The sequence below is a fragment of the Panthera onca genome, chromosome A1 (assembly GCF_046562875.1).
Source record: "Panthera onca isolate mPanOnc1 chromosome A1, mPanOnc1 haplotype 2, whole genome shotgun sequence".
In the NCBI taxonomy this organism is placed as follows: domain Eukaryota; kingdom Metazoa; phylum Chordata; class Mammalia; order Carnivora; family Felidae; genus Panthera; species Panthera onca.
This window is the reverse complement of record NC_138339.1, coordinates 59356738-59370219: the sequence shown is the minus strand read 5'-3', so window position 1 is coordinate 59370219 and position 13482 is coordinate 59356738. Positions and strand designations below refer to the sequence as shown.

General features: G+C 44.4%; 1 protein-coding gene across 3 annotated transcripts in view; it reads left to right on the top strand.

The window, feature by feature from the left end:
• Positions 1-13482, top strand: part of SLIT3 (slit guidance ligand 3) — a 687161-nt gene that overhangs the window by 368590 nt on the left and 305089 nt on the right. The gene's annotated exons all lie outside the window — the stretch shown is intronic.

The following is a 13482-nucleotide window of genomic DNA, read 5'->3' as shown; positions in this document are numbered from 1 at the left end:
TTTCTGAGGTGATTTCTAAAGCTATGTGATACGGGTAACTTTCCCGGATTCACTCAGTAGTTAGTTGCTTAATGGATGAATAAGTAGGATCAGGGGTGGGGGTGGGAAGCAGGGAGAAGGAGAGACATGGATGGAGAATGATTTCCAAGGCTGGATCTTTTCTTTATTTGACTCTAGTAAATTTTAACAAGGCCCTTAATAAAATCCCAGTGCTTAGCAGAGCCTCCACGTTTACAAGTCACTGGCCTGGGGTGGAGGAAGGGAACTTGGAATCCTTGGAATCCTGGCGCAGAGCTTAGACCTGCTGACCTTTCATCGGATCAGGTGAACCGGACTGGTCAGAACAGGCACCATACTCTGAGTGCATCACTCCTGCCAGATACATGGACCAGGAGTCCTGATGCTGGCACGAGAATGGCCCCAGCTCCTTGGAGCTGGCTCCTTAGAGGACTTGCTCCAAGCCAGTGGATGAGATGTTTGAAAGAAATTCTCAGATACAGTCATCACAGGTCTGCAGAGCTTCATGTCATTGTGCTTTGGAAATGTTACAAAATAGTCGTTGGTAATGAATACTGTGGTGATCGTCAGAACCCGTGTCTCATTCCCCAATCTGTAAGATGCCCTTTCTCACACCCCAGAAGTGACTTCCACCAATAAGGAGGAGTTATCATTGTTGGTATTAACTATTTAGTGGGCAATAAATAATATGTATAACATATCAAAGTATAAAGAATAAAAAATGGCAATAAAACTGGTTCTTGTCTTCTAGCACTTAAAGAAAAAAAAAGCAAAGCAAAGAAAAACATTTTCCTGCCATTGAAATCCTCTGTATAGAGTGAAAAATGAAATTTTAATCAAAGTGGGCAGTGGTATACATGGGGCTTCTCCAGGATCATATTCTTTATTTCCTACAACATACTTAAAAAAAAAAAAAAAAAAAAGCACCAGCTTTTGTAATGGCAAAAACAGCTGCGGCCCATTTGCCGACAGCAGAACCAGGTAACTTTTCAAGTCTGGTTGAGTTTTTTTCCCTTCCCTTTGACCTGACATCCATAAGTAAAGATTTTAGGATGTGTAAAACCCTGCGCTCTGACAGAGTGGCCCCTCCCCCCAGGCAGCAGCTGTCTTGAGCTGCTGGACAGAGCATTCCTCCCGCTGCTCTCAGGCTCTGCAAAGCATCCCGAAGTCAGGCCTCCTGCTCTGCTCAACTTTCTTCCCCAGAAATCCCCATCCACACCATCCTTGCTGAGTCCCAGGGGAATCAAGCCATCTTATTTGTAGGCAGTTGTCACCTGACCTGGAATATGATGAGCCCAAAGGATTAGTAGCTAGACCTGTTACAAGTCTTGTCATCCTGGAACCCACAGATGACAGAGACTTCACTATGGACACCTCACCAAGTAAAACCATTTTCTAGCTCTGGCCCTTCTGCAAACCAGAGAGAGATCATCTGGAATCGGACACCTCTGAAACTTCATGCTTCACAGAAGCCTGTGAGAGGCATTTTGGAACTGAATGGAGTGCTGTCATGTCTGGAATGCTGGAGCCTGGGCCAGGCTGGGACTCGGGGGCAGTGCAGGGTCCCAGAGCAGAGCATCATGGGAGCTGAAAGCCAGTTTGGGTTATAGCCTTGGCCCATGTGGACTTAGCAAGTCTTTGGCAGACTTAGCTTCCCTGATCCCTGTTATCTTTTTCTGGGAAAATCAGACCCACATTTCTCATCTCCCCAGGTTATTGGGAAGGTCAAATGGTACAGTATATGTGAAGGAACCTTATAAACTATAATGTGCCCTAAAAATAAAAGGTGTTATATGTAAATGAGTATAAATCACAGTGCACCATTTCAGTTCTGCAAACTCAGATAAGAATTTTTGTCCACATCATTTTTGTCATCTTAGTTTCTACTTCAAGCCCAATGTAGGGTTGCCAGACTTAGTGAATAAAAACACAGGACACCCAGGGCAGGGCATCCTAGATTGTTTCTGGCAACTTCACCCCATCCGTCCAGGCCACCAGGAAATTGTGGTAGAATTGCTTGGGTTCCACCCTGTCTGGGCCATTGTTCTAGGGATTTGTACAGAGTCAAAGTAAGGCAGAAACCAAACAAGTTACCTCCGTGTTTCCCCTTACCTCCTCCATATGGCAACACTGGGACTGGCTGCTCTCTGTGGGCACACTGGAGACCTGAGAATTATTTTTGCAGAAAAACAATTTGCCTGTATTTGCCTAGACATACAACATAGCTACTGCCTTGTGGAAGTCTTATTGAGACAAGAATCATGAGGTAGAGTCCTCTTTGCCTAAGCACCCAGCAGTCTAAGCCTCAGTCTCTCTGTCTCTCTGTCTGTGTCTCTCTTGGTGTCTTATGCTCTCATTCTGCCCCTAGCCCCAGGGTATTTTTTTCTGTTCTGGGAGAAATCTCTACTTTGACTTTCTCCAGTTCACTTTGCCTCTTCCTCCATCCAGTTCTTCTTTTGCCCCTTTGTTCTCCACAAACCATATTGGTTCAACTCTGGGCATCAGCTTTTGGAATACCAAAGCCAGGGAGCCTTGCCAGTAACTTCTTCTTTCTCTCTGCAATGGACCATCTCTGAGGCAATGAAGGCAAGGCTGATTGGCTACTTGCTTAAGGAGAGAAGACAGGAAAGGAGAAAAATAGATGAAAAATAGATACAAATTAATGGTTCAAAATGTGTTCCAGCCATAATTTAAATGGTGCTCACTCATTTAGCATGTATTTAATTACCCTTATGTTGTAGCATTTCTCCAGTAGTCTTTTCCTGCAGTACATTTATAATTTGGGGGAGGGACAGGCACTGTATCATGTACGCTATCTGATCCAAAGTGAGTGCTCAATGTAGGTTGAACTTGTTTACTGGCTTAGAGCTACTTTGTGGGATGTTGGGATGCACACTATCAGATGCTAAGCAACTTTCGGGAAAGCTGGCTGCTTTTGATGACAACAGCAGACCCAGTATTACCTCTGTGGGTTACTGTTGGTTTGTTCTTCATCAGCATAGACAGCTGGAAGAGGAGCATCAGCCCCAACAGGCTGGAGGAGCCTGGCACAGAAAGGTGATGTGGAAAGGAGCTGGTAGCTACAGGAACACTTGCTCTTTGGCAAGAAAGGAGGAGAGTGTTTGCAAATGGACTCCCCAGGTGACACTTGGCATCATTTCGAATTAATGATACCTTTCCAAGAGTCTTGCAGACCTTGTCAGCTGACTCCATCAAGTTATGATCGCCCAGAGACACAGCTACATGGGATCTGGAAAGTGAATTAGCAGGCTGTGGGTTTCCAAAGTTGGAGGGGAGTACATGCTGTAGAATGGAAGTTTCAAGAGGAGGAAGACGATTTTCTGCTTTGATACCTTCTGAGGTCCTTTTGCTTTGTGTTCCAAGGCGACCCCTCTCTCCTGATTTACATTTCCTGGATTCTTCTAAAATGAGCAGTAATTTTTGCTCATGCTGAAATGTGACTTTGGGTGCAGAAAAATCAAGCTGCCTTAGCTCAAATCCCAGCTCACCCACTTACCAGCAGTGTGACCTCAAACAAGTTAGCTCATCTCTGAACCTCAGTTTCCACATTGGTAAAATGCAAATAATAGCACATACGGACCTTCACCATGAGGTGGTACGAGGGTCATGTGCAAAAACATGTGAAGGTGCTTGCTGTATTTGACAGATAATTAGGGCATAGTGAATGTTTGCTATTAGTGCTTTTGGAATAATTTATCTTTGAGGCAAAATAAGACCTGAAAGATTTCCCTTTTGAAAAAAGGGATGGCAAGTTCAAGTGGTTTGTTCAGACTGCAAGGGAAGTCAGCAGTTGGGTTGGGAGCCCCTCTTCCTCGGTAAAAGGTGGACCTGGCCAGGACCACAAACTCTATGGGTTTCTGTGGCTCCTGCCAAATGCCACCTCTAGCTGTGACTGTGGTCTTTCCTTCAAGGCTCTGTACTCCTCTGCATGGCTGAGGAAAGCAGGTGCCATGCTATGCATGCTCCCCCTCACAACCTCACAGCTCTGTTGCCACAGATGATGTGCTGACCCAAAGATGAGTCACCACAGAAATCATTTGCCTTGTTTCGTAAGAGTCTAGAGACCTTCTTCTCCATGAGACCCAGAGTTTTTCTACCTCACATCCTGCCAGAGATTATTTCTTTCCATCACAAACAATTAATCTTTTTTGCTTCTTAATCTCTATCTTTTCTTGTGTGGACTTCACCCTGGAGAAAGATAAAGTTATCATCACTTTGGGGCACCTCCATGGCACAATCGGTTAAGCGTCAGACTCTGTATCTCAGCTCAGGTCATGATCTCATGGTTCGTGGGTTCGAGCCCTGCATTGGCTCTGTGCTGATGGTGCAAAGCCTGATTGGGATTCTGTCTCTCCTTCTCTCTGCCCCTCCCCCACATGTCTCTCTCTAAACAAACTAACTAACTAACTAACTAACTAACTTAAAAAAGAAGAGTTATCATCACTTCACCAGGAAACAGAGCTGGGGGCATATGCCCAACATGGCAGCAGAATGACCTCTTTCACCTGGGAATACTGAAAGCAAGTGGCAGTTCTCTGAAGACTGGGCTCCATGAAGCCCCAGAACCTCCTGGCAGACTGGCTGCTTTGCAGAGGTCACTGTTCAGTACCCCATTAAGGCAACAGAGAAGAAGGGAGTTTAGTGGGGAAGATTAACATCCAGATTAACACCCAGAGATGATATCATTGTCTCTGAGTGTTCTAGCTAGAGAATTCATGGAAAACCCAAGATCTCTAAAGGCAAAGTGGGGGCATGTACTGGTATATGTACAGTATAACTGCATTGGGAAGAGACCATCTTAAGCTCTGATAAATCTTAGGAAGAAAAGCTATTGAGAAGTTCTTTCTACTTTAAGAAAGCCAGGAGAGTTAAAATTGTAGCAAAGCCAGTGGATAGGTATTCAGTCAAGCCGGCAGACTGCAGTGTATGTAGGCAAACACACGTAGACTGTGCACCCCAAAATATACACTTTTAAGTACACACACACATGCACAGGTGTAATTTAAACACATTTACACCCCTATGTAGAGACTCCCAGGCCCTCTCTACCTTAATCTCATGTTAAAGTCTATTATTTCTGAGTCAAAGAGTACATATAATACTTTGGCTGGGCAAAAATACTTTGCCTTGATGGTCAGGGCAGGTCCCCTGAATTTGCCAGGGAGCCAGGATGATAGAATAGTGGAACATCCACATTCTGAGGCCTGCGGGTGTGCAGGTGACTGCTGGGGAGTAAATGAGCAGAGCTGTGTGACAGGAGTTCTGTGACTCCCCCAGTACCCAGGCCACTGCCTGGGCACCATGCTGCCTCCTCATCCTTTGCCAGGGTGTGACAGCTGAGAAGGCCAAGAGGGTTGGCTTTGTTCTCTAGTTGGCTTGGGTGGGTGGCACTCATGGTTGCTGGTAGAGCAATCTCTTATCTATGAAACTTTGTGCAGGAAAGAAAACAAGTAGAGGTGTAGGGCTGGGTTTCTCTCATTGGGTTTTCAGATCCTGTTTCTAATAGTAAACACCAGGCTGTCATCGGCTTTTTGTGCTCAGAGAAGTGGGAGTGTGTGTGTGTGTGTGTGTGTGTGTGTGTGTGTGTGTGAGAGAGAGAGAGAGAGAGAGAGAGAGAGAGAGAGAGAGAGAAAGTGTGCGAGCAGGGGGGAGAGGGGTGGGAGAGAGAGTCTTTAAATTTTAATTGGTCTGCAATGAAAGATTTAACTGTTTAAAAAACAAGACCCTCTTAGTCCCAGACCACAACTTATGTGCTAATGTGGGAGGTTAGGAGCTAGTGAAGAGAGGAGGAGGGGAGGGGCAGATTCCTAATGGATCCTGTGGGGAATCATGCTGTTAAGGGACAGGGGAACCAACCATATGGATAGTAGAATACAATCCGCATCTACTACTAGCTGTCTAACTGTTGTCTCATCTCTTAGGTAGGGAAGGTAATCTTTGCTTTCCTTCTTTTTAAGAGTATTGTGTAAATGAAATAAATGATTAGGGCATGCAAAGTTGGTTTAAGGTTTAGCTTATACCCTGCTTCAAAAGATGGTGGATAGTTTGGTATAAATCCCTGAAATACAGTGATGTAGCAGATGCTTTGGGGATCAGGCATTGCCATTTGCTAAGATGATTGTTTTCTTATCTATCTTCTCTTCCCCTTCACTTAGATTATACACCCTAATCCCATGGCATCCCTGGGCCCAGCACAGTGCCTGGTACTGAGGAGGTGTGTCAGCAAATACCTATTGGATTTTCTGTGGGCATTTGGAGAAAATATAGCCCCTAAGTTCCTGTGGCCCTGATGATTTCTGTACCCTGCCATTTGTTTGCAGCATGAGCCTTAAGTAATAATTTCAGATGGCCTTTAAGGCATCTTGCACTGTCTGCTAAGGTTGTGTTTCAGCCCCACCCTCCCCCTCCCCCACCCCCACAGCGGAGATGATTGTGCTCTCCAGAAGGACAAGGATCATGTCTTCCCTGCTTATAGCTATATCTGCCAATCTAGAAAAGTGTCTAGAACATAGTGGGTCAATAAATATTTATTAAATGAATGACTGATTGGATAAATGAATGAATGAATGTTATAGCTGCAGCTGCATTTGTTTTTTTTTTTTTTTTCCTGTTTCTTGATTGTCCAGCTGAAAAATGACAGTAGGGATGTAAGTACTGGTACTATCACAAGTGCCATTTGCAAATCCATTCTAAATGGCCTTGAGTTGAGTTGAACTTAATGCCTCTGTCTTGCTCAACAGGTCATCAGGGAAGATTGTGATGGTGTTGGTGATGATGATGATACCTGCCATTAATTGAGAGCCTGCCATGTGCCAGGAACCCTCTGACACATTTCACGTGTATCATCTCACTGACTTTTCATAGCTATTCTATAGTGCAGTTACTCAGTTTCTATTTCACAGTAACCGGAGCTCAGAGTAGGTTAACCCCCATATCCAAAACCACAGAGTTAGGAAGGTGTAGAGGCAGTATTTTAACTCAGGGCAGTTGACCAACCCCAGAGCCCCTTCTCTTACCTCCCTGTCTTGCTGAGCGATGTCAGACTCAGCATTGGAGGAAGGCCCAGAAGGGTTAGTAAAAGCAGCAGAAGAAAAACAAATTGTAGGGAGTCTATTATGGTTGATCTTAAAAGTCTTGTAATGATCTTATTTTCTCTGGAGGACATTGTGAAAGCTAGTGATTTACCATACTCCCTGGCTAGGGGAAGATGTCCAGGCAGCCGTCTCTCCCTACCTGTGCCTCAGGGCTCCAAACCTAACCCAACAGGGATTCCAAAGGAACTATTCCCATCCACTTTTATTTCCCTTTGACACGCAGAGTATCAGCCCCTCCAATTTTGTGGGGTTTTTTTTTTCCCCAGGCGGATAATGGGCTTCTAGCCAAAAATCCTTTCAATTAATGGACTAGGAACAGCACCCATGAAGAAAATTAGAAACAGATAAGAAGAGAAGGGCCTCTGTGCTCAGAGCAGAGGAAGGGAATAATTCTTGGATTATGCTGATGATTTACCAATGTTTTCCTAATGTGAGAATCGGTCAGTAGGGGCCTGGGTTTTTTATGAGGGAGGAACCTCTTCCAGACAGCTCACTCCCCAACAGCCCCGATAAATCCCCACACCCCCACTTCCAGTGAGAACGTTGCCCTCTCCAGAGTCACGGTGTCAAAGCCTGTTTAGCTGTTCTTTACGTATCAGCCACAACCCCAACATTAGTTCATGCTTGGAATATGAAGCCATTTCATATTTATTCTTGTTTTATCTGGCAGGGAGCCTTAAAAAAAAAAAAAAAGTCCCCTGCTGGTGCTGTTCAGCTCTTATATCTTTATAGTCTCTTGAATTGATTTGACAGAGCAATCATAGGCCATGGGTGAGACCAAACGCCTCTCTCAGCAACAGGCTGGAAGAATGGACAAGACTGCACAGCTCACTTCCCTGGGGCTAGCCAGGCCACATCTATGTTCTGCCCTGAAGGGGTTATGTGCATGCCCTCACCCACTCTGGCCCATGCCAACCAATACCATAGAAAGAGTTTCCTGTGGCAGTTGTTCAGTGGGAGTTTCTGAAAAGAGCAAGGGTGTCTGGGGAGCCATTAGGAATGGGTTTCACCTCAGAACATTCTAGAAGCTGAGAGGAATCTGACTTCCCCAGAGGAGTTGCAGGCTCTTGAAAAGGCTTCCCCAAAGCCACAGTGAGCTTTGGGAAGATTTATCAAGTGACCTGGCCTGCTGAGAAGATAAGGTTCACGTTTTGCAAGCTCCAGATAAGTCAAAAGGTTTTAACACAAGGGACAGTGACTTGAAAGGGCATACAGAATCGTATGTACACATAGACATACACTCAGTTTTCTGGGAAAAGAATCTAGATTTTAGTGGGTAAGAAGAGCAGTCTGTGACCCCAGCAAGCTTAAGAACCTATGAACTAAGGCAACTTTCACTGATAGTCTGAGATGATGTTAAGTACATGTCAGAAAAATTTATTTTACTATCTGTGTACTTGTTTTCATGTGGGTTAAAAAACTAATATGTCACATTTATGATTTTACAGATATAACAGATTATGTTAAGTAAACCCAATAGTCAAGTTATTCACGGATAAGGATAAAATAAGTAAATAGCGGTACAAGTTCTGTACCTCCATAGTAAAATTCACTTTTGGTGAATTGGGAAATACTTTGATCCAAGAAGAAAAACATGGAAGATTCTAGCCCTAACAACCTCTTGTCCCAGTTGTGGAGATGTTTCTCAATTAGACCCCGATTTTAGTTTCTCCCACCAGCTGCCTGCATGCCACCCTGCATTCTAATACACATTCAGAACAGAAGGCTGTGCTCTTCCAGAACACACGATGGCTCCCTGTGGCCACTACATTATGTCCCATATCCTCTAACTGGGTTCGCAAATCCAGCCTTCTATCTGATGTTAGCCCCACTATTTCCTGCTCTGGAAACTCTTCTCCAGCCAGACCATTCTTTTCACTGTCCTCCCCAACTCCTGAAAGTCCGTATTTATTTCTGCCCTGTTGCTTTTGCCATGTAATTACCTCCATAACCTGTGCTTCTTGTTTTCTCTTGAGCCACCCCACCCCCTAGAAATCTGTGGTTCCCACCAGTGTTTTCCTTCTCTGAAATATCGCTGCCTGGCGATTTTGCATGTCAGAAAAAAAAAGGGGGAGACTTTTGGTTAATTCCTCTGTTTGGCACCAGTAAGCCTAGACATGGAGAGGAGCCACAGCCAGGAGTCTAAACCTTCCCTTTTGGCTTGTTGAGCTTGTTGACGAAACAGGATAAGTTTGGGATTAATCATTGAAAAACAAGTGAGATAAACTCCTGGGTTCCAGAGATATTAACTCCTTGGTCCTCGTCCCAGCTTAGGTTATCAAAACCAAGATTTGTTCATTTTTCACAGTTTATGAGGTTTATCTTTGGCCTGTCATGAGACGCTGACAGAAAGATGAAATTGGTCTGTTTCCAGTCTATTTCACTCAGTCATTCCTGCTTATAACAAGTTGAAATGCTCCATTGTAAACACTTGAGGAGGAAAAACATAGAGACATGAGCAGTGAATGGTCATGTACCTCTTGCAGTCATCTTGCATTTTTATCTACATGTTTTTTATCCTTAAAGCCAAACTCAAAAGGTAGAGGGCCTCCCCCTTCATTCCAAGCAGAAGGTTAATTTGAAGTGATTTAGTAGGGGGAGTGGCTGCAAATGATACATGGGGTAGTTTGAGAACTTTTTGTTTTCTCAGGATTAGACAGAGAAGATATAGGTTCAAAACACTAACGATGAAGGAGGTGCTAGATATGAGAACCTTCTAAAAAGTGGTGACTGACAAAGCATTTGGATAAACGTGAAAGTGATTTGAAGTGTGAGAAGTACTGTGTATGTGCAGAAAAACACTTTTTCAATTGAATGGGATTTTTAATGTTCCTCTGATGTATCACAAGTTTACTGATAAATAAGATCACAGTAGACTCGGGCACCCTGCTCTGTGTAAAGTCCACTAAAAAAGGTTTCAGAAACAACTCAAAAGACGGATTAGCAGGAAAAGTTACTCAAGAGAGGTGTGGAACTAAAGCCTCCAATAATGAGCATCTAGGATAAAATAAAGACTGACTTAAAAAATTGTTTCTCATGACTGTTATTATTAAACAGTAGATTAATATTAATCAGATGTTTAATGAATTCTTAGAGGGTTTTTATAACTGGCAAGTGTGTGTCTTTCTTTTGGTGACTATGTTTGTATAAAGGTAATTTCTGACCATTCTTTAGTGAGGTTGAACCAGGCCAATAATGTTCGACTCTGTATTATATAATTCATCTCATGCTTTGACTTCTAATACCATAAAGTCTCTGTTATTCATTCTTACCTAAACGTTTTTTATTGTCACTGGTGTTTTTAGATTGTTGAGCATTTTCTGTGATTTCTTTATTGTGTTTCTCTTTGTGTAATTCTGAATTGTAGATTTCAGGATTAATGTAGCTGAAAGAACTTTCCAGTTCTGGAAAGGGTCACAATGCTGTGTGTTCTTAACTAATTTTTATAAGGCAAGGCACACATGTTTCAGAATTCCCAGTGTCGCCCCAGCCAGCACAGCACAGTGGCTAGGGACACAGGCCCTGTAGGGTGACCACCTAGTCTTGAACTTGGACCCTTACTCACTGACTATGTAACACCTTGGCTACTGGCTGAGCATCTTGTGGCTCAATTTCCTCATGTGTAGAACTGAAGTGAATAATATTACACCTACCCACAGAGGTATAAGAATTAATGACGTAATACATTGATTAATACACACCTGGCCCATACTCAATTCTTCACGTGTTTACTGTTGCTATACCTGCCTGACAGGAAGCATTCAGTGTTACCTTTTTTCTCCACATAGCCATCTGGAAATACTGTATAACTTCTTAGTAACAGCCACAGCATTTACTGAGCACTGATTTTTGTAAATCATGGGAAATGCTTTACCTCCACTTCCCCTATTTCCATAGAGGGGCAGGAGCATCCAGGCCCCAAGAGGAAAAACTATGAAGGTCCTTCAGGCTGTCTTCTCCTCTCCTTCACTCACTTATCCCTAATACAAGTCCTAAGCTACAAAATCTTTGAGGTTAAGAGCACCATTTGAGCCAGGAGACTCCTTTTTGTATAGATCTGCCAGCACGCAGATGGGCACCAGCTCTGCACCTGACACTGTAGGGCCCGGCCTGCCCTTAGTGTGGGGCCAGGACTGCCTTTGTGAGGCCTGTGGATGTATCTATCCTCCTGGGGTTTGTCAGTGGGAGCCTGTGATTCATGTTAAACATGGCACCTCTGCATATCCCACCCTCCAACCCTGCTGCCAGACACGTTGTCCAAAGTTCTAGGAGGCAACTAAGAAGTCTAGTGGTCAGTGGTGGCCACACACCCGAGTCACATCTTTTATCTGAAGACCTTTAGGAACAGTAAAGCCAACGTTTTCTATCTGGTTGATTCACATTAGTCTCAAATTTGGAAGGGTTGGGGGTTGTGATTACTTTTCACAGAGTACTCCCAAATACCCGCACTCACTTGATCTGACAACCCTATGAGATAGGAATTATTAGTATGTTGACCAGATCAGAGAACCAGGCTGAGAGCGGTGTAACCAGCAGCACAGCCTGGTGCTTGGTGAACAGCCTGGTGCCTGAAGGTCTGGATTCAAACCAGGTCTGTCTGACTCCAGAGCTCAGTGTCTTGAACCCCCTCACCAGAGGTTCTTATACTCGGAAGTTTACCCAGCATCCCCCAAAGGACTCATTAAAGCAAGGTTGCTGGCCCACACCTCGCAGAGTTTCTGATTCCATAGGTCTGGGGTGGAGCCCAAGAATCTGCATTTCTAACAGGTTTCCAGCTGGTGCTGAGGATGCTGGTCCAGCGACCCCACTGTGGGAACCATGCTGTATACCCAACCTCGTACTGTCCAGTGGCTGTTTCTTAGCTTCAAGCTTCAGAGTCCACTAGTACATGAGGTGGTATCAAATTTTGGTGTAAAACATTAGAACCAGGAAAGTAAGCTTATTTGAATGATTAACTAAGATGTCTACGATCTTGCATAGAAGACAGATCCGTTTGAAGGCATTTTAGAATTTGTTGTACTTTCTAAAGCTAAAATGCATCAAGGAAGGGATGAAGGGATGTGTCACTTTAAGCCATGACAGAGTATTTTATTCTTAAGATACATTTTCCAGTGACATTTTATTCTAGAGACAATCTGAATGACTTTCCTTCTTGTAACTGTGAAACCAGGAACCATCCCTATGTCCCAGGTGATTCCTAGAATTTATTACTGAGAGCTTCCACCTGGTTTTGAATATGAACAGTAAAGAGGGAGAGAGAGATTGGAAATTGGTCCCAAATTCAGGGAAAAGTGATTATGTGAAGAACAGAGCCCCTGGTCATTCAATAGACACCAAAGACAAGGCCAAACAAGGGTTATAAGTGGGTGTGAAGTGCCCAGGAAAAACTCGGATGTGCAAGAAATACCATTCCCACAAACCTGATTTTGACCATTGAGACCTTTAAGTTGGAAATTCCATGTCAGTCACTATCTGGATCTCCCCCGTTCTGTCTTCCAGCATCCCATCCAGTACAGTTAGGAGTTTGCATGTGCTGAGACACCACAGATGGCTAGCACTGCTCCCCCACTGTTGCGCTGGACCACTGAGGGCCCTTGGAGCATAGCAGCTCTAATTTTTCTGAGTTTTGCTGGGAAGGGGAATTTTTGGCAATTTTGGCTTCCAGATGGGCCAAGAGGTGTGATTCTTGGGGTCTTTCCCCCTCCCTGGGGCACAACAAGGAGTGAAGGCTCTCCCAAATCTTTGGGCCCGGTGCGTCTTTCCTTCTCTAATTCCTTTCTAGTTTTCGGGAAAGAAGCCACTTCCCACCTTTTTTTGATGCCACTCTCCCTTCAGTCCCATCCTTCCCCAGTGGGACTCGATGCCAACTGTTTCCAGGAGGTGCAGAAAAATCATTTCATTCTATCCTTCTAAAAGGAGAGAAGGGGTAAGAAAACCAGCAGAACTCAGATTTGATCCTAAAACAACGTCACTCACCTCAGATTCAACCATGGTTCTCGGCGGAAAGGTGTCCCTCTCCAAGCCTCCCCACTCTTGAGGAGTAGCACACCAGGGGCACCGAGCACAGCTTTTGCCAGATGGTGATGTGAACTCTCAGGGGACTAGCTTCCAGGCCCTATGTCCTGGGGCATGCAGATGTCACTCTGGGATGGGGCTGGCATTGTCCAATCCCCTCATGTATGGGGCAGAAAGCTAAGTCTCACTAGGATAGAAATAGAGGACAGCAAAGACACTGAGGAATCTTTGCCAATGAGGCAATCAGTCCCTCCTTCCCGCCATGATTTCCTGGGAGGGGCTTGCTGTTACCTTGCCTCACAGCTGTAAGGATGACCTATTGACACAGCAGTCA